Here is a 27,329-nt window from a genome sequence, read left to right as displayed (position 1 = left end):
GACAACTGAGTGCTCTCTCAGCTAAGTCACGATTTGGAGTCTGTAACTCGGTGACTTCAAAGCTGTAGGATGGGAAGGAGATATTTTAAAATCCGACATCACAAGATAAATTTGGAATAAATGAGGAGATCTATGTGGAGGATAGAAAGCTAATTGTTTTTCTAGTTCTAATCTGTCACGAATTTTGGGGTTTGTGGTAGCTGAGTATGTAAATATCCTGAATAGTGAACATGTGAAACTTAATGGGGCACAGCTTCCATTTTAAATGTCGATATTAACTGTACAAGTTCCTTCAGTTGTATAGACTTCAGATCTGTTAATTTTGGTATGTGATGTTTTCATTTCCAATTTTTCCCAATAAAGGCGATTAAAGAGCATATATAAATGTGTGTGTGTGTGTGTGTGTGTGTGTGTGTGTGTGTGTATGTGTGTGTGTGTGTGTGTGTTTAAAAATAATTTAAGGCAGAAGCACTTCTTGGCGTGGTGCAGGAGACTTTTCCCACAGCATCAATGAGTTCAACACTATTTTCACAGCAGTACTAACACGGTAGCAACATTCGCTGCTGCGTGACCCTTTCATTACGAGAGCAATCTTCAGTAAAGTCTGTGCCATCTCTGCAAGGACAGAGGCAATTGCCACACTTTGTGCAGTTTAATTGTGACTTTTCAAACGTGTTTGTCTCACTGAGTTTGCTTAGTGGGCCAGTACACATTCTTGAGATTTCTGAATCCCAGCATCCAATACATGTCCTTTGAATATTTGTATGCCAAAGCAAGAAAGTTAGATAAAGCACTGCTGTATACCCATATTGAGACTTCTCATGAGTAAATCATTGTGAACTGGGCCAGGCACACTGAGGATGTGTAAATGATGTTGAACTTGGGTAGCTGCTCATAAATACTGAGGGCTTGTGCAACGATGGTGAACGAGGCTAGTGAGGTCTTCTACAACACTGTGTTTACTTAAAGAAGACCAGCAAGCTAAAATAATTCAAGCCCACACGCTTCATCCCTTTTCTTTCTGAAAATGAATGAAGTGAGCTGTCACAGTGAGTCAAATGGCAGCATATGTTGCCTATGATACAGACGAACACTGTTAAGCAAAAACAGAATTTTGGAACGACTACATCTGCTACTAAGACTACAAGACCCTTCCCAAAACCAAACAGGCATTTCTAATAAGATTGTTAATCATATTAAAAAGAAGCGTAATTTTGTGATTGTGAAGTAAAAAAAAAAAGTCAAGGGAAAGGTTCTGACTGAGTGGACTCACTTCCCAAGACACAAGCACATGATGTCATAAGCCTCATACAGCCGAAAGGATCTCCAGGGGGTCCGAGTAGATAGTAGATGTTAGTGAAATAAATGGTGAGCTAATGGAAATGGCTGAGCATTTCACATTGCAGTTTGCCCTGGAGAACTGACCCCATGCTGAGTGCAAGCTGGGAAGGTGTCATGGAAACATGCAGTTTGGACTTCACAATTTCCAGAAGAAGGATTTTAGGACCCAGAATCTCACTACCGTGTGTGTAAACAAAGGGAACGAGAATGCATGAGAAATAGATGTGTGCACTCCAATACATACTTGTTGGCTTTTAGAAAACAATCCTGCTTGTTAATACATCATGAATAAACCTAAAACTGTCAATTGAAGTTTAGATATGCCACAGGATACTCACCGTGTAACTGAAACCTCATGACAACACGTTTATATTTTCTAACTACACATTTAGATAAGACTGAATTCTCCTCATTATTATCCATCACAGCAACATATGGAGGGATACTGTGTCTTCAAACATGTGTGCCTGCTACCCTTCCTCGCCATGCCTGGCTACTTTTCTATTTCTCAACCAATTTTATATGCTTCCTTTTATTTCTGGCATTTGCAAACCCAGAATATTTCCATGTGGGTTATTTTAAATATATTGCATTTCATGATGGCTTCTTACCAGCATTGTATTCTGAATTTCAGATAACTAACCTGCAGTAGAGCACAGTTAACTCAGCATGCTTGTGAAGGAGTATCTTAATCCAGATATTAACCTTGTTATTCTTGTGATGGCCAGGAGAGGTACACTGATTTAAAATATCCTCCTCACCTGTGCACTGGCGCCCAGTTCTTGTGTGTAGGCCTTGGAACGACTGAGACTCCTTGGCATCAAATACTTCTCTTACCATCTTACCAAATGTCAAAATGTCCTATCACATCTGCAGACACACCAATCATTAACAGCAAGTTATTGTCATTAAAGAAAATTCCCATTTTATTAACAAAAATTAAAGTTAAAAAAAGTTCCAAATGGTGAGTTTAGAAGCAGTGGGAGACCTTCAGCGAACTGAATTTCAGATTCTATACAGAAATTTTTGCAATGAAGAATGAAACTTCCAGATATGGCTCTTTACCTCTGGAGCCAGTAGAATGAATTAAATTAGGGCAAACTACGGTTTGCATATTTCACAGAAGCAAAACTCCCCACTAAAGCTCTGAATGACTTTTGGGATAGCTGAGTAATCCTGCTGATAGAAAGATTCTCCTCGATAGGGGACAAGAGTTCAAGCTGTGTTCTGGCATTTTCTGAAAAGGACTTTTCCAAAATAATGCTGGGGAACTGTTGAATAAGGCACTGTGCCCAGAGTCATGTAGAAGTCTCAAACAAAGGATACTGCCATAGCTGGCCACAATCAGGTTTTAAAGTCCTGAGACATAATGGCAAACACTTGGGTTACATTCTAAATGATCCTGCCCTAAAATCGCCATTAAGAGACAAATGTAAGCTTCATGGAGCACTCTACATAAAACCAAAACACAGTGTCTCAGCTATATGAGCCACCACACACTAAGGAAAGACATAAAGCCACAAGACATGCTGAAGTCAAAGGAAATGCACTCTTGCGAGAAGCTTATAAAATCCAAATTTCTTCAATAAGAGGGGTATTACAGTGGGAGTGTAAGGAGGCATACAACATATTTTTATTAAGGACACTTCATCCGGATGGAGAGTGGTTGCCAAAAATAAAGCAAAGCAAAAGAAAACACAACAACCAGAAGAAGACTCCTTAATCTGCCCCGCAGAGAATGGAACGATTCTGTCAAAATGATTACAAACAGTACAATCGATGGCTATAGAGGATGAATTTCAAGCTAAAGTGAATCAGATATTAAAATGAGAATGTGAGTAAATCCCAGGATGACCCAGTTGTTCCTGTGTGTCTATGGGCAGACAGTCACTTCTGTAAGTACACTGACTCTCTTTGGTGAAAGAGCTGACTAAGAGGGGTAAGAGAGGATGCTCTAAGGAGGATCTACCAGCTTTACTCTTAGTGGCCTCCCCTCTGCTCCCCTGTCTTCCCTGTCCTTAAACACACAGGCTCCCTGTTCAGGATATTAATTTCAACCTCTAACCTCAACACATATGCACCACAATGACATATCTACTGAATCTCTGTTTCCGCCATTGGAAGATAATAATTATAGGTCTTTATCAAGTCGTTCTGATATTAAATAAAAGAGTAACAGCAATAACTTAAGGCTGCATTAAGTCTTTAGCTTCCACAGTAGTGCTACCTATAAGTGTGATGGACACACAAGGAGTTTAAGTAGCTTAGCAATCAGTGGTCACAGCTAGCCAGAGATAGATTTGTAACTGCAGAAATTTGAAAGAGACACACACAGGGTCCCAGGATATGGTCACAGTGTATTGTCATGGTGGGAGGGGACCTATGGCTCCAGTCAGGGACTACAGAACCCTGAGATACTGCCCTGTTCCTGTAGTCATCTTCCCAATGTGACATCACAGGGGTACCGACAGTTTCAAAGTTGTGCCAAACACCGCCCACTGGCTTCTTGGCTCTTCAACATGGAGGTGGTAACAGTGGTCACCAGGCACACAGAGAGGTGAAAAATGACACCATGTTCTCAGCAAGAGCTTTTACCCAAGGAAAGTAGAGAAAAGTCTAGAATTAGTTCTTGAAAAGCAAAGAAAAAAAAAATAATTTAGAGCAAGAAAAATTTTAAGCAGCGGTGAAAATCTGGGCTAATAATGAGATATGGTTTCTAAGGGGTTTAGTTGAAACTAAAACGTAAGAAGAAAAGACTTGTGTTTTTCAATTTAAAGAACCTGTCCAGTGATATAGATAGTTATCTTATTGACTAGATATTTATAATATGCCACTTATAGCATATTAGATTTATGATATGCAGCTATACATTTGGTATAATAAAATAAATGCATTTTGCTCCTATGAAGAAGGATCCTGTGAAAAATTATTTTAGTATTTTTATTGTTATATATTATATATTTTAAATAATTGGTATATATCAAACATAACGCTATTATCATGGGTATTTCTGGTTTGAACTATAAGTTTCTAAAGTGTGACAGATAGAAAAAAAAAATGAAAATCTGAAGCACTTGGAAGAATCCAGGACAGCAATAGCATTTCACACAGATGTCTCTTTGCACTAATAGCATCCGTGGAGGAGCTGGATGCTCTGTGTTTACAAGAGTGAAATCCCTAGACAGTCATATGCAAGTTTGAAATGCCAGGAAGTTACTGAAGTTTTCTGATAATCCTTTCTTTGAGAATGCATCAAACAAAATTTATATGGATCAATAATAAGAACTCAAAGAGCAAAATGCCGTTTGTCCTAGGAGAGCGCAAGGGACCCAATCTTTCTCCAGAGTTGGAAGGCTGTGCTGGGGGCGGGGTTTACTTATCAGCTGTATGCCGTGTATGTTCAAAAATACTACGATAAGAAAGGACAGGAGGACATCATATGTCAGATGTACAGCAAACTGTATTTATATGACATGGAGCTGTTTCATGTCATGCAACCTTTACTTTTGATAAACGTAAGATTAGGGTTTAAATATTGTTTAACAGAAAGAGAATTCATAGAAAGGATTTTTATCATCTTCATTTTTTTATGTATTGCTGAGACTAAGCCCAGGGCCTTGGGCTTTAGGAAGGAATGATCTCACTAACCCTCACCTTAAGCCCCATCCCCACCAGCTCCCCTTAAGAAGCTAACATATCCTCCGTCCAATCCAGAGAAATGGCTTCAATGAATGCCTCTCTGTTAAGAGCTACTGTAGGAAGCTGAACTTTTATTTTTACCAGTTAGGATATAGTCAGATGTAACATTCTTTAGTCACTGATAATCACATATCAATTGAATAGTAAACTTGGAAGGAGGTCTGAGGACCCGAGTCCTCCGTATGCATAGTTGCCTTGGTGATACAGCATCCTGAGCAGATTCAAGAAGAGGAGTCTTAAGAGAAGTCTCCCTCCCAATCCTGCATTAGTGAGTCTGATCTGTTCTTTTGGGAAATTTTCAAAGAGCACCTGATTTTGACAAACACTGCTTTGGCCACTTGCTAATATTTCCACATTAATGGTGAGATTCTTTAAGGCAATAAATAATATCTACATATGAACCTCCATCACGCCCCTCATGCACAACTCCCAGCTGTGTGCATTTCATCCTTTGAGAGTGCTGGACTCCAACGCTAGAGGACGGGACGATGAGCTGCTTTTTATCCAACACAGTCCCTCCTGCATTGAAGCATCTTGTTTCTCAATTCAAACTTCTGTTGCTTCTTCTGCAAATATTTCCCCCAGCACATCCCATGTTCTGTCCTCTCCAGTCAGTACCAGTTTGTCCCTTGAGCAAACTTTCAGCATGTTCTGAATTCTGTTTGTTTGTTTTTTCATATGCAGTTGTAAATTTTACTGTAACTATGGCTGTTCATAGACTTCCATTATATGCATCTCAAGAAGATGATAAGTTCTTTAAAAGGTCATATCGTACCACACATTCTCACTGTTGTTTTCCATACACCTAATGCTCCACATAGTGTTGTATGTAAAAGACATCCTTGACTGGAATTAAGCCCTCTGGCCCCAGCGGAACTTTCATCCTGGACACTGTTTCTTTGTGCATTGTGTGAGGTCTGTGTGACTCAGGGCTCTATCCAGGTCATCTTTTTATCTCACAAAGAACCCAGGATAACATTCTTTATAAAAAGACCTCAACAAAACTGGCTAATTAAGTCTCTATTAAATTTTAACTTTCTGTATACCTTTTTTTTTTTTTTTTTGAGGAACAGAAATTTTAAAGTTAAAGTGTATGCTGGAAAAAAAACTGCATTGACATTTGGCACATGCGAGAGGGAAAAAAACGGTTTGATGCTTTTCTAATTCATTATTTAAAAGGAGCCTTGCATTCTAAATTTAAACAGGCAGTTGTCAAACCTTCAGTGAATAAGAAAAAGTTGCTCTATAAAACCCAATGGCAGATGTTAAATATAGGTACTTATAATATAAATGTTAATCTAACAATTTGTTTTTGCTGCACTCTGTATAAGATTTTTACTTCATTGTTAATACCATTACAGATTAATGTAAGTATAACTATAAAAAATACAAATACTGCATTTTCTATTTTAACACGATAACTTCAAGATGAAGCCACTGAGTAACTGTTTGCCTTTTTCTGTTTTTCTGTCTACGTTGATTTATCCTGCGAGTATTTCATTCCTTATAGGACAGATCTTTTTTTTTTTTTTTAATGGAGAGTTATTCACTAAGCCTTTGAGTAATTTTAACTAAATTTCAGCTCAAATCAACCCTTATGCTTGGGCCGCTTAAGAACTAGCCCCCAAAATAAGAGCATTTTTCACGACATGAAAACCCTGTGTCTGTGTGAAGCTAAAATAGCTTTGGAGAACAATTTCCACCACATTCTGGAGAGTTATCATTTTAAAAATGCAACTTTGGGAAAACAACGCAGATGCCTTGTGGGACCTGACATTACTTCTTTCTGTCTGACATAACCACTGCACAGCATTCGGAGTTCATCCTTTGAACCCTTACTGGCTCTGCCTTCTTTTGTGTGACTCAGAGCAAGTATATAGCATAATGCGGACCATATAAAAACAGTCTACAGTATATCTGAAGGAATGAATGAACTGACACATGATTAGATATGATGACATAAGAACCTGGCTTTTGTCCGCTTACTTCTCCACCTTGTATTAACGTAGTTACTGGTTTTAGCCTGGCTATGATAAAGCTACCCTGCAGTGCCATGTGGTCCTGCTGGTGTGGGCACTAGCGTGGGATAAAAAGATACCACTTATTAATTTATACCACAATGGTCTAAGTACAAAGATGTCTCCCTGGTGCAGAATATATATGTCAAGTCACCACAGAGAATATGTGTCAGGTCTGTAAGGACTTTTCTGTAGCTGCACACCATTCTGCCCTTCTAGATTCTACAACCATTCTGAGAATTTTCTTCCCTGAAAAAAAATAACATAGATTCAGAAGAAAGAAATGAAACTCCCTGGATCAGGATTTGCAAGGCTCAATACCTAAACCTGGAGATTTGAAACTTTGGAGAACAGGATTGTATCACCCTATACACCCAGTTTTCATGACAGTTAAAGGAACCAGTGAATGAAAGGATTTGGGTAGAATATAAGAAGCTATAGTTTTGGGAGTGTTCACCTTTTCAAGGTGAAGATTGGTGAGCCAAATCCTAGAACACTTAAGGCCTAAGAGAAGGCACTTTAGATTTATCTCATTCTGTTGGTATCCCAGTACAGCAGATGAGAGTAGGAAGGTAAGGGTGTTCAGCCCACATCACAGTTCATCAAAACATTCTTGACCTATGAGAGTATACAACCACTTCATCACATTTAGGCCATCTTGTATTTTACTGAGTATTTATTATTTTTTTAACTATTTCATTTCCTCTTTTATTTCTAAAAATTGTGTGTGTGAGAGCTATATTTGTTTGTTTTTTGTGTGTTCATAGGTATGTGTGTGCAGAATTATTCATGAAGTCCATCATTAGTATTTTCTTGGACCTAGGAAGCACACACCAAAACCAACTGCCTATGGCAATTGTGAGAGACCCCAATGACCACAACATAAAACAACATTTCATATGATCCCCATAAAAGTGATGGTGTCCCCAGCTACCCATTTTGTCTTAATATGTTATTTACGAAAACTTAAATGTCAATGAAACATCTTAGAAAGTGTTCCAGTGTGTCCACCTCGAGAGACTTCATCCTTAGTCCTCCATTTAGAAAGCAGACAATAATTACATGGGGTGCCAATGTCGAGGTCACTAACAATCTGGCATTCGGTTTAGTTCCTTAGTTTTGCTCAGCTTAGCGTCTATAATTAGAAATGAGGGAGTTAAAAGGACAGTGGAACTTGGTGCATTTTGTGGGTTTCCTCACAGAAAAGCTTACAAGGTAACCTTGAGAGTCTCTTCCAAGTACCAACTCCTACATAGCTCCTCCTTTGAAAGAAACAAAGTAGGCTTTCGCACTGTGTCTACGGTCATTCCGTTATTTCCCAACCCCTGTCTAATAGGCTGTCTTGTATTGCAGATTTGTTATAGATCCAAGCTTAATGTTGAACTTCTCATCTTCCTTTGTCATTTCCGGAATACTGGAGTTCCAGGGATGTGTCACCATGTCCTGCCTATGTGGGGCTTATGCTCACCCCCAGGGTTTTGTGAATGCTAGAGAAGCCAACAGAGGTGTGTTCCCAGCTCCTGAGTCATCTTCTGTGGTCTCCTCCAGCTCCATGTGCCCAGGGCATTCTGACAGACAGTGCCCTCCTGCAAAGCATGCTATGGATTTTGATTGACACACAATTTAATGACAAGTAAGTAAGGCCCTACTCTAACAGACAGATGGTCAGCCGTGCACGGTTGGCAGGCTGCCATCTTGTGTTGGGGGAATAAGAACATAGAGAACTACATATAACTTTATTTTGAAAATGTGTGTCTACAAGCTATAAGATTAGCTTTATAACTTAGACATGGCAATGTTATACTAAAGTGCAGCTATCTCTAGTAAATTATTAAAAATTAGGAAAAAAGGGGGAGGTGCCCCCAGTGGCCCAAACTTCACTGCAAATGCCCATAACCCTGCAATATTTTGACTCAAAGCAGAACTTCAGAGTTTCAAAAATCTTCCTTTTATAAAAACCCACGCTATTTCTTATATCACTATATTTATGTGCATTATTAGCCTTATGTAGAAAACAGGTTTACATTTAAATAATTTAAACAAACCATATACGATAGTGGCCCAATTCACTCATTTATGAATGAATGACTTTGAGAATTTACCTACACAAGAGAGATGATAAATCTTGTTCATTGATGTATAATTTAATTCTTTCTGCTGCAACCATTGAAGGAAGTGTTGCTATATACTGAACCTGCTCAAAATATAGAAACAAACCCACCAAATCCAGCTGTGTCTGTTACTGCTGTTTGCTTTGAGCAGAGATGTATTTAATGTGTATATTCTTAGACTTGTAAAAGCATTGGGGTGTGTGTGTGTGTGTGTGTGTGTGTGAATGCATACACGTACATAAGCAGATTTGAAGGCCTGTGTAGGAAATGTGTTCCTCTTTTAGCAAATGCATATCTAACTAAGGCAGGCAGTAGCATCTGAATTTTCTTTATCCCTTGTCGTCAGATTACCAGTAATGGTTTGGCAGAAAGCCTGGTGCAATCTTCTCCAAGTGCTGTAACACCAAATGGTGAGGGCATTTAAAGACAAGGTTTTGTATTAATCAATTCTTATCTTACCTCATTAGAAAATACAGCTTACTTATAAAATCTTTGTATACATTGACATTTAGGTCCATATATTTTGGGTTCAAAATAATATGAGAATGCCCATTGAAAATGCAGAGAAGTGTCTATTTGATTATTATTACTAAGTCTCCAAGGACCACTTCCAAAGAGTCATGCTTACTTTAAAATATTTTATTACAGTATTTAATTTGGTTGTATTTGTGTGTGAGTGCCCATGCTTCCGTACACGTCAGAGGACAGCCTGCATGAGGTGGCCCTCTCCTGTCATGTGGTCCTAGGAATTTGATGTACATCACCCTTGGCAGTATGTATCTTCATTCACTAGGCCACGTCAGAGGCTCAGCTTACATATTTTTAAAAGTCTGCAAAAGACCACCAACACAAAACCTCTGCGCTTGTGATTTAATTTCTTATCCATAATTTCTTCTTGTTTTTCTAATGTTATAGTTATAATTTTTTCCTTTTTTTTTTTTTTTCTGTCGCAGCAATATGTCAGGTTCCAGGTAACCTTAAGTTAAAAAACAAAACAAACCAGTGAAGTTCAGTAGTTACATGTAAATGACCTTCAGGAAATTCTGCCTACAGTGAGAAATGCTGTGGGTAATTCTCAGAAAGCATACTCTGATAGAATAAGTTATTGCCTAAGACAAAAGCAGGTTTTCCTGCAAGCTGTATTGTCTTTGAGGCCATTAGGGCATCATATAGAACCTGAAGCCATCATTTACCCCTGGCAACGGGAAAAGATTGTAACTTGCACACTAGGACCCTTCGCCTCTTTGCACTAAACACTTACTTCATGTCATTTTAAAGGAGAGATTGTAATACTGCAAATCTAAGCAACTGAGATTTATGTCCCTGTGGTAAGCAAATGGTTATACAGGATATTTTCCAGCCTTCTCAATGTTTTAGGTGCTAGAAAGTTTCGAAATGTGGACTCTCACTGGCTTCCTAACTTAATACACTGGAAGAATGCCACTGTCTGGTTCTTTGATGTGGCGCTGGAAACAGGTCAGGACGAGCCCACAGTGCTCCAACAAAATCTGCAGATCTTACTGCAGCGATCATTGGGAGGCAGCACAGCCACCACGGTGCTTTCTGACTCTTACTTACCCCAGAGTAGAATATAAAGAAAATGCAATCACAGGAAAGGTAAGAATTAGTGTGACAAAAATTTCTTCTCCCACAAGAAGGTGAGAGTTCAGTAGAAAAACTGCAGCTGCACAACCATGAGGGCGCTGAATTTCCCACAAGCCTCAGAGAGCACGTGCTTGTTACCATGGTACTTGGGAGGCAGGGCATAGATGACCCTTGGGAGCTCACTCACCCCTCAGCCAGTGTACCTACTAGTTGATTTCTGGTCTTCTAAGAGACTTTAAAATAAACAAATAGACAGACAACAGACAAATAAATGAATAAATAAATGAATAGCATGGACAGTGCTTGGGGAAGTACATTGCCCTTTGCCCTCTATATGAATACACATATATGTGTACCTGCATTGACATACATGTGAACCACACGTACATTCACTTGTATACAAACATTTGCCTGCACCTGCATGAACATATACAAATACACATACAATTATGCTTCCCATAACTTTGGCCAACTTATTTTTTTCTATATTGTAAATTAAAACTATACTACTACATGATTTTTAAAATATATTTATCTCCTAGTTAAAATGGAGGCAGGGTTAAAATTGCTAATTAAAGACAAACAATAATCCTACCAGATCGAGCATGTGACAGCCAGGTCTGTCATGCCTGCCTACCTTGATCCCTACCCATGACCCACACATCTAGGGCACTCTTTGGATAGAGTTACTTTTGGAAGCATCCAATATCTGGCAGAGCTGTTAGTTTTACAGTCACTGCTCGTCAACATAACTCACATTCCATTAAGAAAAGTGGGTATTTGTTGATTTTGTTTCATCCATTTATTACCCTTCTTTCATAGGAAAATTCTCTCAAGTGATAACTTTAGAAAATAATTTTATTAGAGTCAGCACCTTTTTCTTTTTTCTTTTTTTATTTACATTTCAAACATTATCCCCCTTCCCAGTTTTCCCTCTTCAAGTCCCTTATTCCTAACTCCCTCCTCCTCCCTCAATGAGAGTGTTCCCCACCCACCCACTCCTGCCTCAGCAGCCTAGCATTCCCCATCCTTGCTCATCAAGCCTCCCCAGGACCAAGGGGATCTCCTCCCAGTGATGCCAGATAAGGCTGTCCCCTGCTACATATCCAGCTGGAGCCATGAGTATCCCCTGTGTACTGTTTGATTGGTGGTTTAGTCCCTGGGAGCTTTGGGGGTCTGGTTTATTGACATTGTTGTTCTTCCTATGAGGTTTCAAAACCCTTCAGCTCCATCAATCCTTACCTGAACTTATCTGTTGGGGTCCCCATGCTCAGTCAAATGTTTGGTTGTGTACGTCTGAATCTGTATTGGTCAGTTTCTAGTAGAGCCTCTCTGGGGACAGCTATGCTAGGCCCCTGTCAATAGGCACTTCTTGGTATCAGCAGTAGCATCTGGGTTTAGCGTCAGCAGATGGGATGGATCCCCAGGTGGACAGTCTCTGGATGACCTTTCCTTCAGTCTCTGCTTCACTCTTTGTCCCTGCATTTTCTTTTGACAGGAGAAATTTTGGATTGAGATATTTGAGGTGGGTGAGTAGCCCCATCCCTCAACTAGGGGCCATGCCTATCGACTGGATATGGTCTCTACAGGTTCTGTCTCCTCTTTGTTGGTTATTTTGGTGAAAGGTCTTCCTGTTGGGTCCTCTGAATGAACCTCTTGACTCCCTGGCATCTGGGACTTTCTAGTGGCTACCCCCAACTCCCCTCCCCCCCACTGCTACACACCTACTTTAAAATTCCTGACACTTTGTACTTTTTTTTTTTTTTTTTGGAGATGTAGTGTTTTTATTTTTTCAGTCAAAGGGGAAATAAGAGTTTTAGGAAAAGATGCACATTTTTCTTCACACATTTGCATCTGTCAGTTCTTGTGCTCTAGTACAATGTTTCCTGCTTTACAATCTGGAAAACCCCACTCTCTATTGAGTACCTTCTACATTGCGCAACCCCCTCTGTACTTCTTCCCTATCTCCTTCCATATTGTAACTGCTCCCTCTTTTCCTTCCCTCTCCCCTCTCCCTTCCAGATCCCTTTCTCCATCTACTTCCCAGAGATTATTCTCTTTCACCTACTGATTAGTACTGTAGCATCCACACTTTGGTGTGGTCTTCCTCCTTCTTGGGTTTCATATGATTTGGGAGTTGTATTGTGGGTAATCTGAACTTGTTTTTTGGCCAATATCCACTCAGTGAGTGTTCTTTGTGACTGAGATACCTTACTCGGGATAATATTTTCAAGATCTATCCATTTGCCTGCGAATTTCATGAAATCATTGTTTTTAATAGTTGATTAGTACTCCATTGTGTAAATGTACCACATTTTCTGTATTCATCTACCTGTTGAAGGATGTGTGGGTTCTTTCCAGCTTCTGGCTATTATTATAAAAGAGTCTGCTATGAACAGAGTAGAGCATGTATCCTTGTTATATGTTGGAGCTTCTGGGTATATGCCCAGGAGTGATATAGCTTGGTCCTCAGGAAGAACTATTTCCAATTTTCTGAGGAACCACCGGACTGATTTCCAGAGTGGCTGTCAAATGGAACTTCGTAAAACTGAAAACTTTCTGTAAGGCAAAGGACACTGTCTAAAGGAAAAGATGGCAACCAACAGACTGGGAAAACATCTTTACCAACCTTACATCAGGTAGAGGGCTAATATCCAAAATATACAAAGAATTCAAGAAGTTAGACTCTAGAGAACCAAGTAACCTTGTTAAAAATGGGTACAGAGATAAACAGAGATTTCTCAACTGAGGAATATTGAATGGCTAAGAGACCCTTAAAGAAATGCTCAACATCCCTAGTCATCAGGGAAATGCAAATCAAAACAACCCTGAGATTCCACCTCACACCAGTCAGAATGGCTAAGATCAAAAGCTCACATCACAGCAGATGCTGGTGAGGATTTGGAGAAAGAGGAACACTCCTCCACTGTTGGTGGAGTAAGCTGGTACTTTTATTTCAATGCTGTAGTTTTTCTGATTTTGAAGCAAGTAAAGGGAAGGGAAGACAATCAAGAAATAGATGTCGAAACTGAGAGAGGCCTTTCTCTTCAGAAGGTTATAATGCAGAAATAGAATCTAAGGTATTAGATTAATAATGCATGGCCATATTCTAAAAAGGAGCAACAACATAAGACTTTGAAAAATGAGTCATAAAGAAAAATCATGTGTGAGTTCTGAGTGGTTTTCTTATTTTTGGTGTATCCCAAATTATATTCCCAAATAACATAAATATTACTGAGTGGCATGTCAATTTAAAAGTAATACATTTCACCAAGAGAATAAAAATAAATTAGCAAATAGTGAAGATATTTACAAATGTCTTTTAAAATCCTTACCTTTAATTTTTCTTATTCTCTGTAGATTCTTTTAACTTTGTTTATTCTTATCCCATATATTCCACTCAGATCACATTTACCCTTCCCTTCCCTCCTCCCAGTGCCCCATTTCCAGGTCCTCTCTGCCCCAAATCCTCTTCTCCCCAGTTTTCAGTTCAGCAAACACCCCAGGATGTCAACCAGCACAGCTTGACAAAATGCAGTAAGAGTAGGTATAAACCCTCATGTTAAGTATAGGAAAAATCCCACTGGGAGGAAAAGGATCCTGAAAGCAGACAAAATGTCAGAGACACCCTCTGTTCCCACTTTTAGGAGTCCCTCAAATCACCAAGATGCATAATTGTAAAGAAGAAGGAGAGGCTCCAGCTCAGACGCATACAGGCTCCATGATTACTACTTTTGTCTCTGTGAGCACCTATGAGGCCTTCTGTGCTGTGTTCTTCTGGTATCCTTGATCTCTCTCGCTCCTACAATCCTTCCTTTTCCGTGACTGAAGGGAGAGGATGATGATGATGGTGATGATGATAATGATGGTGATGATGATGCACAGGCAAATGTTAGGCAGAGGCCTGCAGGTTCTTGATTGATTCTTGTATGCTGATTTCTAGTTTAGCACACTACAGGAGCATTTTAATGGAATTTATCAAGAAAATAACCATGCTTTTTTATTTTTATTGTCAACATGATACAACCTTGACTAACCTGGAAAAAGGAAGCTCTCAATTAAAGAATCCTTGATCAGATTGGCCTGTGGTCGTGTTTTTGTAGAGACCACAGTCACTAAAGGTTGATATGGTGCCAGTTCATTACAGGTAGCAGCATTCTTAGGCAGGAGAGCCTGGAGCAATCTAAGAAATCTACTTTATATTCTAACAGTATTACATGAGCTCGAATACTATCACACTATAAATTGTTTTAAAATGTATTTAATTTTACTTTTAATTTATGCATATGTGTGTGCATGCATGTGTGTGTACATGTGTGTGTGTGTGAACATGTTTGTGTGTGTGGGTGTGGGTGTACAGTGGTACAGAGGCCAGAGGCATTGAGTCCTCTGGAGCTGGAAGTTATGATTTCTTGGATATGGGTTCTAGGTTCTCTCCCCACTATATATTCTGAATATAACATAAGAGGTATCATTGAATAGAATTTGCCATGCTGTGTTTGATGATGTGAAGCATTCTTTTCATGTGTCTCTTTTTTTGCCCTCTCAAACTTTGTTAGAAAACAGTAGATTTAAAGTAAGTTTAACCTGTGCATGTAGAACATTCATGAAGCCTTATTGTTAGTGGATCTCTAAGAGAGAGATAAAATCTATAGCAATTTGCTTGATTCAGAACCTGCGAACATCCCACAGGGCATTTCCTAGACTTACTGCTACCAAGAACACAAATTAAATTTGCTGACTTAAATTACAATTCCATGGACCCCAGCAAAGGGCCTTAAAATGTGTAATCCTTCAAATGTCTCAGTACTCTTAGGTCTTATTCTAGGTTTTATCTCAGCACTCAAAGATAAATGCTAAGCACACACAGAGTTTGAGTAATGTGAGTGTTATCTGAGTCTATGCATTCCTAAAGTACAGTGTTACTGTTCCCCTGTCTCTAAGCCTAGCCATTTTACCTCACTTACTAGTAAAGGTAAGGGGTGAAGATTAAACTTGCATTCAATTATTTTTTTTTATCCAGTTCTTTATATGCACGAGCAGTTTGTATAGATGGGAAAATGAACATGTCAAAGTTGCTCTTTGAGTTCTGTTGGAAATCCCTATTAGAAGTTTCTTTGAATTCCCCAAATTATTTATGGCCAGAAATACCGAATGATTGACAGGAAAATGGCCAAACCCTTAGCATTGTATAAGATGAGAGCATTCCATCAATAGTAAAGTCTTAAGAGCCAAAGATCTAAGGTATGGGAGTCAGAAAATGTGATCAGGACAAAAGATGTCAGCATTACATCACTACATCACATTCTCGCACATTCCCCAGTGTAGACCAGGGCACCAGCCTTCCGCAGCCTGTGCACAGGCGTGTCATACTTTATGACTAGGCTCTGGAGACCTGGGGGTACTTAATCATGTTCACTTTTGGAAATTTACTAGACCTCTTTATAGATATTTCAGTCCTTCTTTTCAGACATGTTGGTAGCTAGGTGTGGCTGTACGGTATATTTTGGCCAGGGAAGAGATGAGGTGTGGAGAAAGTTTTCAGTGTACACTTAACAACTAAGTGGCTCTCATGAGAGAAAACTGTAGCTTTTCATACCACACTGAGACCGCAGCTTGGTTTCTCTGGAAGCCATACCCACTACATTTGTTTATGCTGTAATTTAAACATATATAAAATAGTGTGCAATGTTCGATTACTTTAGAAGATACATTTTAATGATGTTTTAATGAATATGATTGCTTTGCCTGCATGTCCACATGGTACACACATGTACTGTGCCCACAGAAGCCAGAATGTTCATGCTATGCAGGCACTAGGAATTGAATCCATGCCCTATGCAAGAGCAATAAGTGCTCCTAACCAATGAGCTACCCCTCCAGGCAGAGCTTTTCAAAAGAATATTAGTGTTTATTTGAGGTTTTAACAGATGACAATTCTGTCAGTGAGTTTGTTTCTGAGATGTAGCACTTCTTTTATATAAGATCAACTTCATTCAAAAACTCATTCTACAGCTTTTTACAGAACAAGTGAGATGTTCATACTCTTGAATTGTGATTATTTGGGTGAATCTGTTTTTTTTTTTTTTTTTCAGTGTCCACAGATTTGTGACCTGCAGAACCACATAGAGATGAACAGAAGAAAGTAAATGGGATTTGGGGGAATTAATAAAAATAAATCTACTGTTTGAAAAAATATGTAGATATTCACATTTTTCATAACTCTGGGTGACTGTGTCATCTTTACATCATATTTATTTGCAAAGCTACAAGGTCCAGCTTTACTTATATAAACAAACTGATATTTAATATCAAATGGTATTTAAAAATTGAACATTTTCAGTCTCTTGATATTAATGTGTAATAAAAATGTTTCTAGGCATGATTCTCCTTAAACTGCCTTTAGTTTTTAATTTTGAGACATTGTCTTATTATGTAGATCAGGTTGGCTTGGGACTCATTCTGTGGTTCAAACTAGCCCTAAACTCAATGTGATCCTGCCTCAGTCTCCTTAATTCTGTGATTGCAAGTTTAAGCCACCATGGCAAACTGTGCATTTTAAAGAGTCCAAATAATACCAAGATATACTTGACTATAGTGAGGGAAATGCTAATTGCCAAGGGGAAAAACAAGTTTTTTAAACAGGGTGAGAGCAACTCAAGTGGAGAATAGAAAGGAAAGAACATTAATAGAGGCCTGACCACCAAGGCCACTCTCCTTTGGAAGGCATACGTGAATAGTCCCATTGCCTAGAACAGATAAGGGGAAAGCAGGGGCTTGACCCTTCTTCCCACTGCTTGGAAGCCAACATCTGATTACTGACAAACAGGTGGTCTTCTTCTCTCATAAATGAAATAGAAAAGAATATCTCTTTGTATGTTCTTGTAGGAATTTTCAGATTCACATCTTAAATACTGGATTTAAATTCGAGTCAGATGTTTGTTTAAAGATTAGCTTTGGTCCCATCTATATTGAAGCTCTTCTCTTTGCGGAGGAAGGAGAATACTATGTAAAAATAACAGAAGGCAGATTCCTTTGATTTCTTCAACTCAAGGTTTTTCATATTAAGGGCACATTACAAATACATGAAAAACTTATGAATAGCCCAAAGAGGCAAACTTGATTAAACAGCTTTACCAAATATCAGCTTCTTTTTGTCCCCCAAAAATAACATTCAATTAATCATTAGCTAAGGAGACATTTTTTCTTAGTGTATGCCGACAGCAATAAGAAATCAACGCTGTACTTCAACGCCTTTCATTTAAGGAAAAAAAATTGAGAGCAACTTTAAAATTTAGGGTCACAAAGTCACACACATAAGCTACCAAATATTTTCCTTCTCCTGATACACTGTCCTCTGAGAATCCAGTGTCTTCTCAGGGCTGGGGCTCTGATCATCCACAAGATGATTTGTTTTAATTTAGTTTCTCAATGATATTTTCCTTAATGTGTTATTGAGTATTCCTAATGAAGTCTGTATATACGTGAGTGCATGTGTGTTCATATGCATTTAGAAGCCAAAAGCCAGCCTTGGGCATCATTCCACTGGTACCATCTGCTTCTTTCCTTCCTTCCTTCCTTCCTTCCTTCCTTCCTTCCTTCCTTCCTTCCTCTCTCCATCCCTCCTCCCTCTTTCTTTCTTCCTTCCTTCCTTCCTCTCTCCATCCCTCCCCCTCTTCCTTCCTTCCTTCCTTCCTTCCTTCCTTTCTTTCTTTCTTTCTTTCTTTCTTTCTTTCTTTCTTTCTTTCTTTCTTTCTTTCTTTCGTGACAGGGGCTCTCACTGGCTTGGGACTCTCCACATAGGCTAGGCCTGCTTGCCCTCAAGTCTCAAAGATTTGGTTGTCTCTGGCTTTCCAGAACTTGTTTCCATACATGGCTTTTTATCTCTGGGTTGTGGAAATAAAATAACGTAAGCCTCTCTAACTGAGCCGCCCACACAGCCTGAGCATGAGTGGTGGAACCTATTAGCTTCCACATGCTGTGACTGTCCTTTGACCCAAACCTCTCTGACAATGTGCAGCTGACTCATCCCACTTTACCCCTAACATGTGCCCAGCTATCAGCTGGCCTTACTTGGCAGTAAAATGAACATTAATCCCACTCTGTGAGAAGAATGGTTCCCATCAGACAAGCAAACATTCCCTGGTTCTACTTGGCATTTAGCACTGTTAGTGATAACTATGCTAGGCCACAACGTATAGAGTGAATATGAGTAAATTTAAAAAGGGGGAGGGGGATCATTCGAGACCAACAGCCTTGAAAACAGGTGATCAGTCATTCCTTAGAGCTGCAGCGGAGTGTAGAGTGTAGCATAGAGCTTTGTAGCTGTAGTGCAGAAACCAGTGCTGTGAGCAGTAAGGTGAAGTCCGTGCTATTAGAGATGTTGGGAACTTCCGGTGACCTCTAAAGGTGAGGAAGGCATGGTGAGAGACACATGAAGTGAACGCTGAAGAGCAGCAAGCAGTCTGGGAAAAGAAAACCCTGTGTGTACTCTCACACTGTGCCCTAGCATATGGCTGATCCCGGAGGCTGTGGTAATGTTTTCCTTAAGTGCTGGTGATGACCAGCTAAGGAGCAGACAGGTGTGAGAAAGGATGACAAGCTGTGACAGGCCTTGTAGGCTGTAGCAGAGGTGACACAGTCTTATTTTGAAGGCTTCGGGAGCTCCCTGATCCTTAGCAGCCATGGTTCTTAGAACACAGGAGTATTTGCCCAGCATGAAACATGTCCATTGGTGGTGGGGGGAGGGGACTAGAGACAGAATAATAACTGTAAGACTAAAACAACTAAGACAATGAAGATCCAAAGCAAAGCAAACACAGAGGAAGCAGAGGGTAGATGGGCTTAACCTACAATAAACTAAAAAGATGTGGTACTACCAAGTACAGGCTCGGAGAAAGCCGGAGGAGTCAAGTTTTCTGAACAGCCTAGGTGACTGGAGTAGGTGGGTTGGAGATAAAAGAGATTATCAAGGAAAGTGGCCCGTGAGAGACAAGCGAAAGGATTGTTTGGTATTGTACACAGAGCATAAGAACCTGGAGGGCATGGATGAACATATGTAGTTTTCTCCAAGACATCTTAAACCACTGGGAACACAACTGGACCATAAAGGACAGATAAATCAGAAAAATCACCCCAAATCATCAATGGCCACAGCACGCAGTGCTGGCTGTGCGGGATGAAGATCTGTTCTAAGGAATGGTAGCTATTCCTTCTCCAGTTCAGCAGAATGAACAGTCACCTTTGGTAGTGGTCATGGCATAGATACTTGGACCCAGAGCTCTAGGCAAGAAAGTAAAAGTGCCAGAAATGCAAAAGAGGGTGGAGAGCTTAGCAAATGAAAACGTAGAAATCCAGGTGCCGTCGAGATGACACAATGGATAAAATCACATGTCATGTGAGCCCGACAACCTGAATTTGACTCCTGCGACCCACGTCAAGATGGAAGGAGATCTCTGACCTCCACACAGGTGCATGGCATGTGTGCACCCCATCATTCATGCATATACATAATAAGAATAATAAATAAAAAATGTACAAATTAGAAAGTAAAAAGATAAGTTCAACTTCAAAGCTCAAAGGTATGCCCCTTGGCATATGACTGTCCAGGCAAACAGCTGGCAAACAGTTTCCTCTGGTGGTCTGACTGACTTCATTTATATGTCAAAGTCTTTGGCCAAGTATATGCTGGGATCTGGAAAGACCTTATCTTCAACTGAGACAGAGTGAACTTGAATGAACCTTTGCTCATAAGGCCTCCAAGTGGGCTCCTGCCACAGAGAGAGCTCAAGGCCCCTGCACTTTGCTGAAGGTATTTCCAGTCTGCCACCTGCTACTTTCTCTGCAGGAAACCATTATTCCAACTAGGTCTCTGATTACCCCTACAAGTGGTTTCTACCACCCATCCATTTATTCATTTTGAAACATAAGTAAGGTGAGCTATATGAACTTGCAGTGAGCCTGCTAACTCTGACTACAAAATGCTGGAAGTATAGTTTGGTGCCAACGGGCTCTATGAATGATTTTCAAGATACATTTCAACATAAAGCAAAGTTATGTCATGTGTTCAGGAGACAAGACACTGAGGGTGGAGAGGCGATGGGCAGTAATAACGGAGACATACCAGTAACATGTGAGCTATAATCAGCAGACACATCTCATAATGCAAAACCTTCACCATGTCCCAAGGAGTACACGCCAAGCTTTCTACCTCATTATGGAACTAGAAACTCTAGTGACCCAACAGTGGGGACCCACATTTAATTCCCCCATTAGTATTGGACACATTGTTAAAAATTCTTACATGTTAGACGTTTGGACCTTGAAGTTCTTCTTTTCACACACTGAGAACCAAAAACCAAATCTTAATCTAGCAAGAATTAAATAGCGGCATACCTGAACCAGGTATTTACATGACAGGCTCGTGCATACATATCTCTTCATGAACTGCGTTTGGCTTTGTACAGTCACAAATTTATGCCAGTCTCATTCTTGATGCCAACTCTTCTGGACACAGTCACCCACACACTATTACCAGCCACTTGGAATGACTAAGAAGAATTTGCTAAGTTACTGTCTGCTTATAGGGAATGGAGGATAACTTGCAATTTGTGCAATGTAATGGGTTAATGCTAAGGATCACTAAACACTTCTACAATTTAACAAACTGCCTGAGCTTTTCTAAGGATAAATATTTCTAAGAAAATACATAAAGTTCCAGTCCATAGAGGACGACTTAAAAACACTCTGGACAGGTTCTTCCTCGTGGACAGGTCTTGGGCACTCATCATTTCTTAGGGACCTTGAAGGAGAGAGGAGCTAGAAGGGGAAACTGGACACACAAGATTGCACAGACCACTTCGGAGATCTGCTAATTTCACATTTTGTTTGTTCTTGCTTCTTGGCTCAACTCTGTCCTCACGATGCCTACGTTTGTGGCTTAGAAGAGCCACATGCGTTCATACCACATCACCTCTAATTGTCAAAGTTGTGTGATGGAGCCACAGTCAACCATTCACTGTTGCATGTACTTCAGTCTGGCCTATTTGGCAGAGCAAACCCAGGCTGGTTACACAGAGCCGCTTTTCAGCCCCACATTCTGTCAGGAGAGCGTCAGCATGCTTATTTTCCCCATATAAAGGAGAATATCCAATTCACACCATGTACTCTGTGACTATTATGGACAATATTTATTCAGAAGGAATGCTGTGTGAGTTTGGAAACGCTGTCGCTAAGGGGAGAGGGAGAGGTCGCTTGACCAAACAAGAAACAAAACCTATACATGGGCAAAGCCTGAGGAACTGAATTTGGCCCTTCTTGTGATGGAACATTTAAATAGCCAAAACACAGCATGGCAATTGTAAATTCGATGACTATTTCCCTCCCTCCTCTACTCCAGAGTTCTTTATAATCAGAACACCCCCATTCACTTAGCAGATACCAGCTCTTTTTGAGAGGAACTGCTTAGAATTAATGAGGTAATGCCCCCAAACAACTGCTATTAATACACTGTTTTCTTCGATAGAGGCTGCCTGTGTTTTCTCTGTCACCTCTTCAAAAATGGGGTGCTTTCTGAGGGTCTTAGAGCATCACGAGAAAGAGCACCTTTTTTTCTTCTTTGAAATATCTTGTCTTCGTCATTTGAATACAGTGCCATCCCAAGGAGGCTGTGCTCCATCTTACAGAGTATTCCCCACATAATTCTTAACTCCGCCATAAGCCTTAGGTTCTTGGGGGTTAATGGGAAAGAACAAGCCTACAGGCTTCATTGAAGTTACAACTCTGAAATGCAAACTTGAAAACAGCCCCACACAAGTACTGGGCTTCCTTCTGCTACTCAGAATGTCCAAGGCCACCAACTTCCAGAAAGGAAAGTAGCTTCATCAAGACACAACGAAATCTCCCCGATCTTTCATTCATACCAACTATAAAGCAAAAGTCAACATCCATCTCCCCAGAGATGCACCTCCAAGTCCTGGTGCTCTTACTTACCCTAGGTCAGGTACAGCATCCCGTCTTCAACCCTTTCAGTGCCCGTTCATCTAGAGCACACAGTGATTGCTAGCACGATCATGGGAGAACGGATTTAGTCAAATTGCTAATTACCCTTGAGATCATAACGAACTCTGAAATTCTAGGGAGAGACAGGAGTTTAAAAACCCGGTTCCAGTTTCTGGCATCCACTGTCCACTGTGTCTATCTTTAACTTGAAAATGATTTGGTTTCACATTCCACTGAAGTCCCACTGGCAGATGCCTTTGGTAAACTCACCAATGGCAGGCTTTCAAAGGTCTCTCTCAGCCCCTCCCTCCCAGGGAGCTTTCCGCTCATTTCTTCTACAGCTGGTTTACTCAGCTGTCCTTTTTACCTGTCTCCTCATGGGTAAAACGAACGAACTGGTTCATTGAAGGCTAGTACAGAAACCTTTGCAAGCTGGAGATCAGCTGAGGACTCGCTGGTTTCCCCTGCCGTCACCCCACCCCCACCTCAGGGCCAGAAACCAACTGACTTCCAAACTTGGCTGCCTGAAAAAGAATGTCCTCTGATTGGCATTCCTGGAGGCAGAGAGCCAGGCAGCCAGAGCTTGGCAAATGGCTTCCCAGGGATATACAACACACACAACCAACTTTCCTGGATTCTTATTTCAGTTTAAGGAACTCCAAAGGCCATGCTCAAAAAATTAAAGACAGTTTGGTTGAAACTCACGCTTGGTTTGTTTGTTTGTTTTCTTTCTCTACCTCCTTAGAATGACTAGGGCTACAGAGAAAGAACAAGCTAGCAGAACTGTTATTCTGTGTGGAATAAACCTTGTTTGGGGACTCATTAGAAAATGAAAAGAACGACAAATGTCACTTCAAGGTATCCTAAGGACGCGGGGCCAGTGGGTGGATCCCAAGAATGAAAATAAATGCTTATAGGAATTGTGGAAGAACTGACTCTTTGGCTTTTGCTTTATACTCCAAGCTCTGCAAAGGGAGAACAGAGGAGAAACACTTGTTTTTCCCAGGAAGCCTTCTTTTCTCAGGGTTGTCTTAGAGCACTTTAGCATACTCTGGGAGAGACAGTGTGTGTGTGTGTGTGTGTGTGTGTGTGTGTGTGTGTGTGTGTATGTGTGTGTGTGTGTGTATGTGTGTGTGTGTATGTGTGTGTATGTGTGTGTGTGTGTATGTGTGTGTGTGTGTATGTGTGTGTGTGTGTGTGTATGTGTGTGTGTGTGTGTGTGTGTGTGTGTGTGTGTGTGTTTACTTGCTATGATAAGCACAACGGTTCAAACCCATCTGGTGAGAAAAAGGTTTATTCGACTCACATGTGCCAGTCCCCGTCTGTCTCTGAGAGAAGTCAATGTAGGAACTGAAGCAGAAACCTGGAGGTAGAGCTGTGGAGGGGTGCTGCTTACCTGCTTGCTCCCCTGTTCCTTGCTCAGCCTGCTGTCTTATTTAATCCAGTGCTATCTGCCCTGGAAGGGTACTGCCTGCAAGAGTTAGGTCCTTCCACATCAATCCTTAGTCAAGAAAATGCCCCACAGATTTGCCCACAAGCCAATGGTGAAAATTCCCCAACTGACATTTCTTTTTCTGGGTGTCAAGTTGGTTAGCAGCAGCAGCAGCAACAACCACAACAAAAGAAAAAAAAAAAAAAAAAAACCGAAATTCCAACCAAACAAAACAACTCATCGACCCACTGGGTTAAAAGAAAAGGTAAGGAGCAAAGACCACTTATCAAACAGAGCCCAATAAGGACAAGTTAGCCAGCATGGGCAAGTCTTTCTAACACCATACAGAACGTGTGCTTAATTAACATTCACTTATTGGTCACTGGGTTCCAAGTATTATCTGTTACTGAAAGCAGGCTTCCTTTAGTTCAGAGTAGTGTATGTACTACATGCAACTTGAAGGACCATGCAGCCTCTTCAAAGGCCTTCAAAGGCCTGGTGAAGGCATTATAGCTTTGGTGGCTGCGTGAGTCACGGCATGAATCAATGCCAGGTCTCAACAACTGTCATCTGGCTGGGATCACAGTGGTGGTGTGGCTGCAGCTGCTTCCTGGTGACTCAGGGATATCTCAGAGCATATCCAATGGCAAATGCTTGATCCTAAGTGACAACATTCTAACTCAACCAACTAATTTCACCAGCTTTAATATTTTTCTTGTTCTGGTCTTCTTCCACAGCTAGACCAGCATCTCTTTAAGAAATTACAAAGTAAAACCCACTCGACTAGTTACTATGAATTTATTTCACTTGAATTTTGATGCCTATATGTGCTGGTGGCCACCAACTACTTGCTCTTTCACCTAACTCCATTCATAGATGCCTAAGTAAACAGTTTCCAAGGGAGAAGAAAGGAGAAACAAACATGTTATTCTTTAGCCTCAAATTTAATTACGAAAAGTATAGGCAAAACAGGAGCATCGACAGTTTTCCATCCTGGTCCCATAGTTGGAAAGATATACTCTCACACAGCATATTTCTGCTTCGAGAAACATTCCCTGAGTGTCCATGGTGTGCTCACATTTATTAAATTCATAAAGTGGTTCACGCATAAAGAGAAGGAAAGAGCTCCCTGGCAGGAAGAACAGCCAACTCTGCCCCAGACTCTTTCTTTTACACAAAGCATCATGAGTTAAGATGTCTGGGGTTAAAGCCAGCCCTGGTTCGTGGACAGCACAATGCTGATCTCTGCTGTGTCTTTAGATTCACATGAGTGTGAAACTGATGCTGAGGAGATGCCTATTAAAACCGAAACATGTCCTGTGTAACATCTGTATGCTCGCCTGTGGGGAAATGGGTACATACTGGTCCTCTTGGTAGATAAATTTACTGGCATTTTTCTTAAAATTTAAAATTTTTTTAAAAACCTCATTTTACGTTTATGTGTATGAGTTTTTGCACATGTATGTGAGTGTGCCCTGTGTTTATTTGATATCTTTGGAGGCCAGAAGTTATTGGATCCCCTGAAACTGGATGGTTATAATCTGTCACATGCCTGTGCTGGAAACTGAATCTAGGTCCACTGTAGAAGCGGTGAGTGCTCTTAATGTCTAAGCATCTCTTTACCTCCTATATTATTCTAAATAATTCTAAGAAAAACATCCCTGGTTCTGAGCAATGAACTGAAGTTGTACAAAGTTTGTATTTACCATGTATTGTGCAGACCTTGTATAATGACACTAGTCATTTACAAGTCATTGTTTCTAATGGAAATTTTTCTGGTTATTATTCAGAAAATAGTGCTCCTTCATAGGATGAATTATGATAAAAAAGAAAAAAATTAAAGTTCCCAACTTTATCCAGACTTATAGTTTGCTCTCCACAGATCCTAGAAGTCCCAGACAGAGTCATCCAAGTCTTAGTTAAGCCCCAAGGTTAAGTGAATAGAATAGAATGATTTTCTTTTCTCCACTAACCTTCACAGGGCAATTGATAAGATTTATAATGGCTGGAACTGGGTCTTTATCATGAGTAAATGTTGTCTTGCTCTTTTGTACGTACTAACATGAGACTTGGAATTGATTAGAAAAATAGCTGCCAGGGCTTGCTTCCAAAGAACTCCAGGCACATAACTGGCAAATCAAATACCTCCGACTTATCATAAACAAACAGTTAATCTTTCTTCTACACTGCAGAATAGAATGCTGCAATATAGTTTTGAGAGAAGTAGCACTCATGGCTACCTTATAGTGGAGGATAATGGCTTAGGCTTAGGGCTTCACTGGCCTGTGATGTGTCTGTATATATCCAAATCTGGGTTACTCAAAAGAAAATGGACATGGCCAATATTTGCTTTTCCTGATCCCTTAAGAGATGAATGGAGGTGATACTTAGAGGTGATAACATTATAGTGGATCTCCTTTTTAAAGGACAGGTTAGCCTGGAACTTGCTATGTATACTAGGCTGGCATCAAATTTACAGAAATTTTCCTGCTTCTCTCTCACAAGTGCCACCACACCTGACTTAATTGGCTTAATTATTGCTGCATTTTATTTATTTATTTATTTATTTATTTATTTATTTATATTTATTGTGCTAACATAATTTAAATTTATTTCAAGAGTCACACATTTTGATTTTTGAAAAATTGAAGCTATAAGTTGATACAAATGTTATATGTTATTATGAAAATCCTAACTTTTTAACATTTTAAAGGCACATAGTAATAATGCAAGAATAGGAGTTTTCTCCCTAAGAAGATCTCAGAAGATGGAAAGATCTCTCACACTCATGGATTGACAGGGTTAATATAGTAAAAATGGCCATCTTGCCAAAAGCAATCTACAGATTCAATGCAATTCTCATCAAAATTCCAACTCAATTCTTTATAGAGTTGGAAAGACCAATTTGAAAATTCATTTGGAATAACAAAAATCCCAGGATAGCAAAAACTATTCTCAACAATAAAAGAACTACTGGGGAAAATCATAATCCCCAACCTCAATGTTATTAGAGAGCAATCATAATAAAAACTGTATGGTACTGGTAGAGAGACAGAGTGGTAGATCAATGGGATAGAATTGAAGACCCAGAAATGAACCCTCACACATATGGTCACCTGATCT

At 40.0% G+C, this 27,329-nt stretch overlaps 1 protein-coding gene across 15 annotated transcripts in view; it reads right to left on the bottom strand.

Moving 5' to 3' along the window:
* DTNA (dystrobrevin alpha) overlaps nucleotides 1-23,177 on the bottom strand; it is a 230,065-nt gene extending 206,888 nt beyond the window's left edge. For 4 of the 15 annotated variants that reach the window (XM_080919884.1, XM_080919894.1, XM_080919898.1 and 1 more), the window contains exon 1: nucleotides 22,766-23,176. The gene's annotated coding sequence lies outside the window, so the exon portion shown is untranslated. Of the gene's footprint in view, nucleotides 1-22,765 lie in introns of all 15 variants that reach the window. The other 11 variants (XM_080919887.1, XM_080919889.1, XM_080919888.1 and 8 more) reach the window with 5 other exon arrangements.
* Nucleotides 23,178-27,329: the final 4,152 nt, after the last annotated feature.

The sequence above is a fragment of the Micromys minutus genome (assembly GCF_963924665.1).
Source record: "Micromys minutus genome assembly, chromosome: 8".
Classification (NCBI taxonomy): Eukaryota; Metazoa; Chordata; class Mammalia; order Rodentia; family Muridae; genus Micromys; species Micromys minutus.
This window is presented reverse-complemented; position numbering and strand designations above follow the sequence as displayed.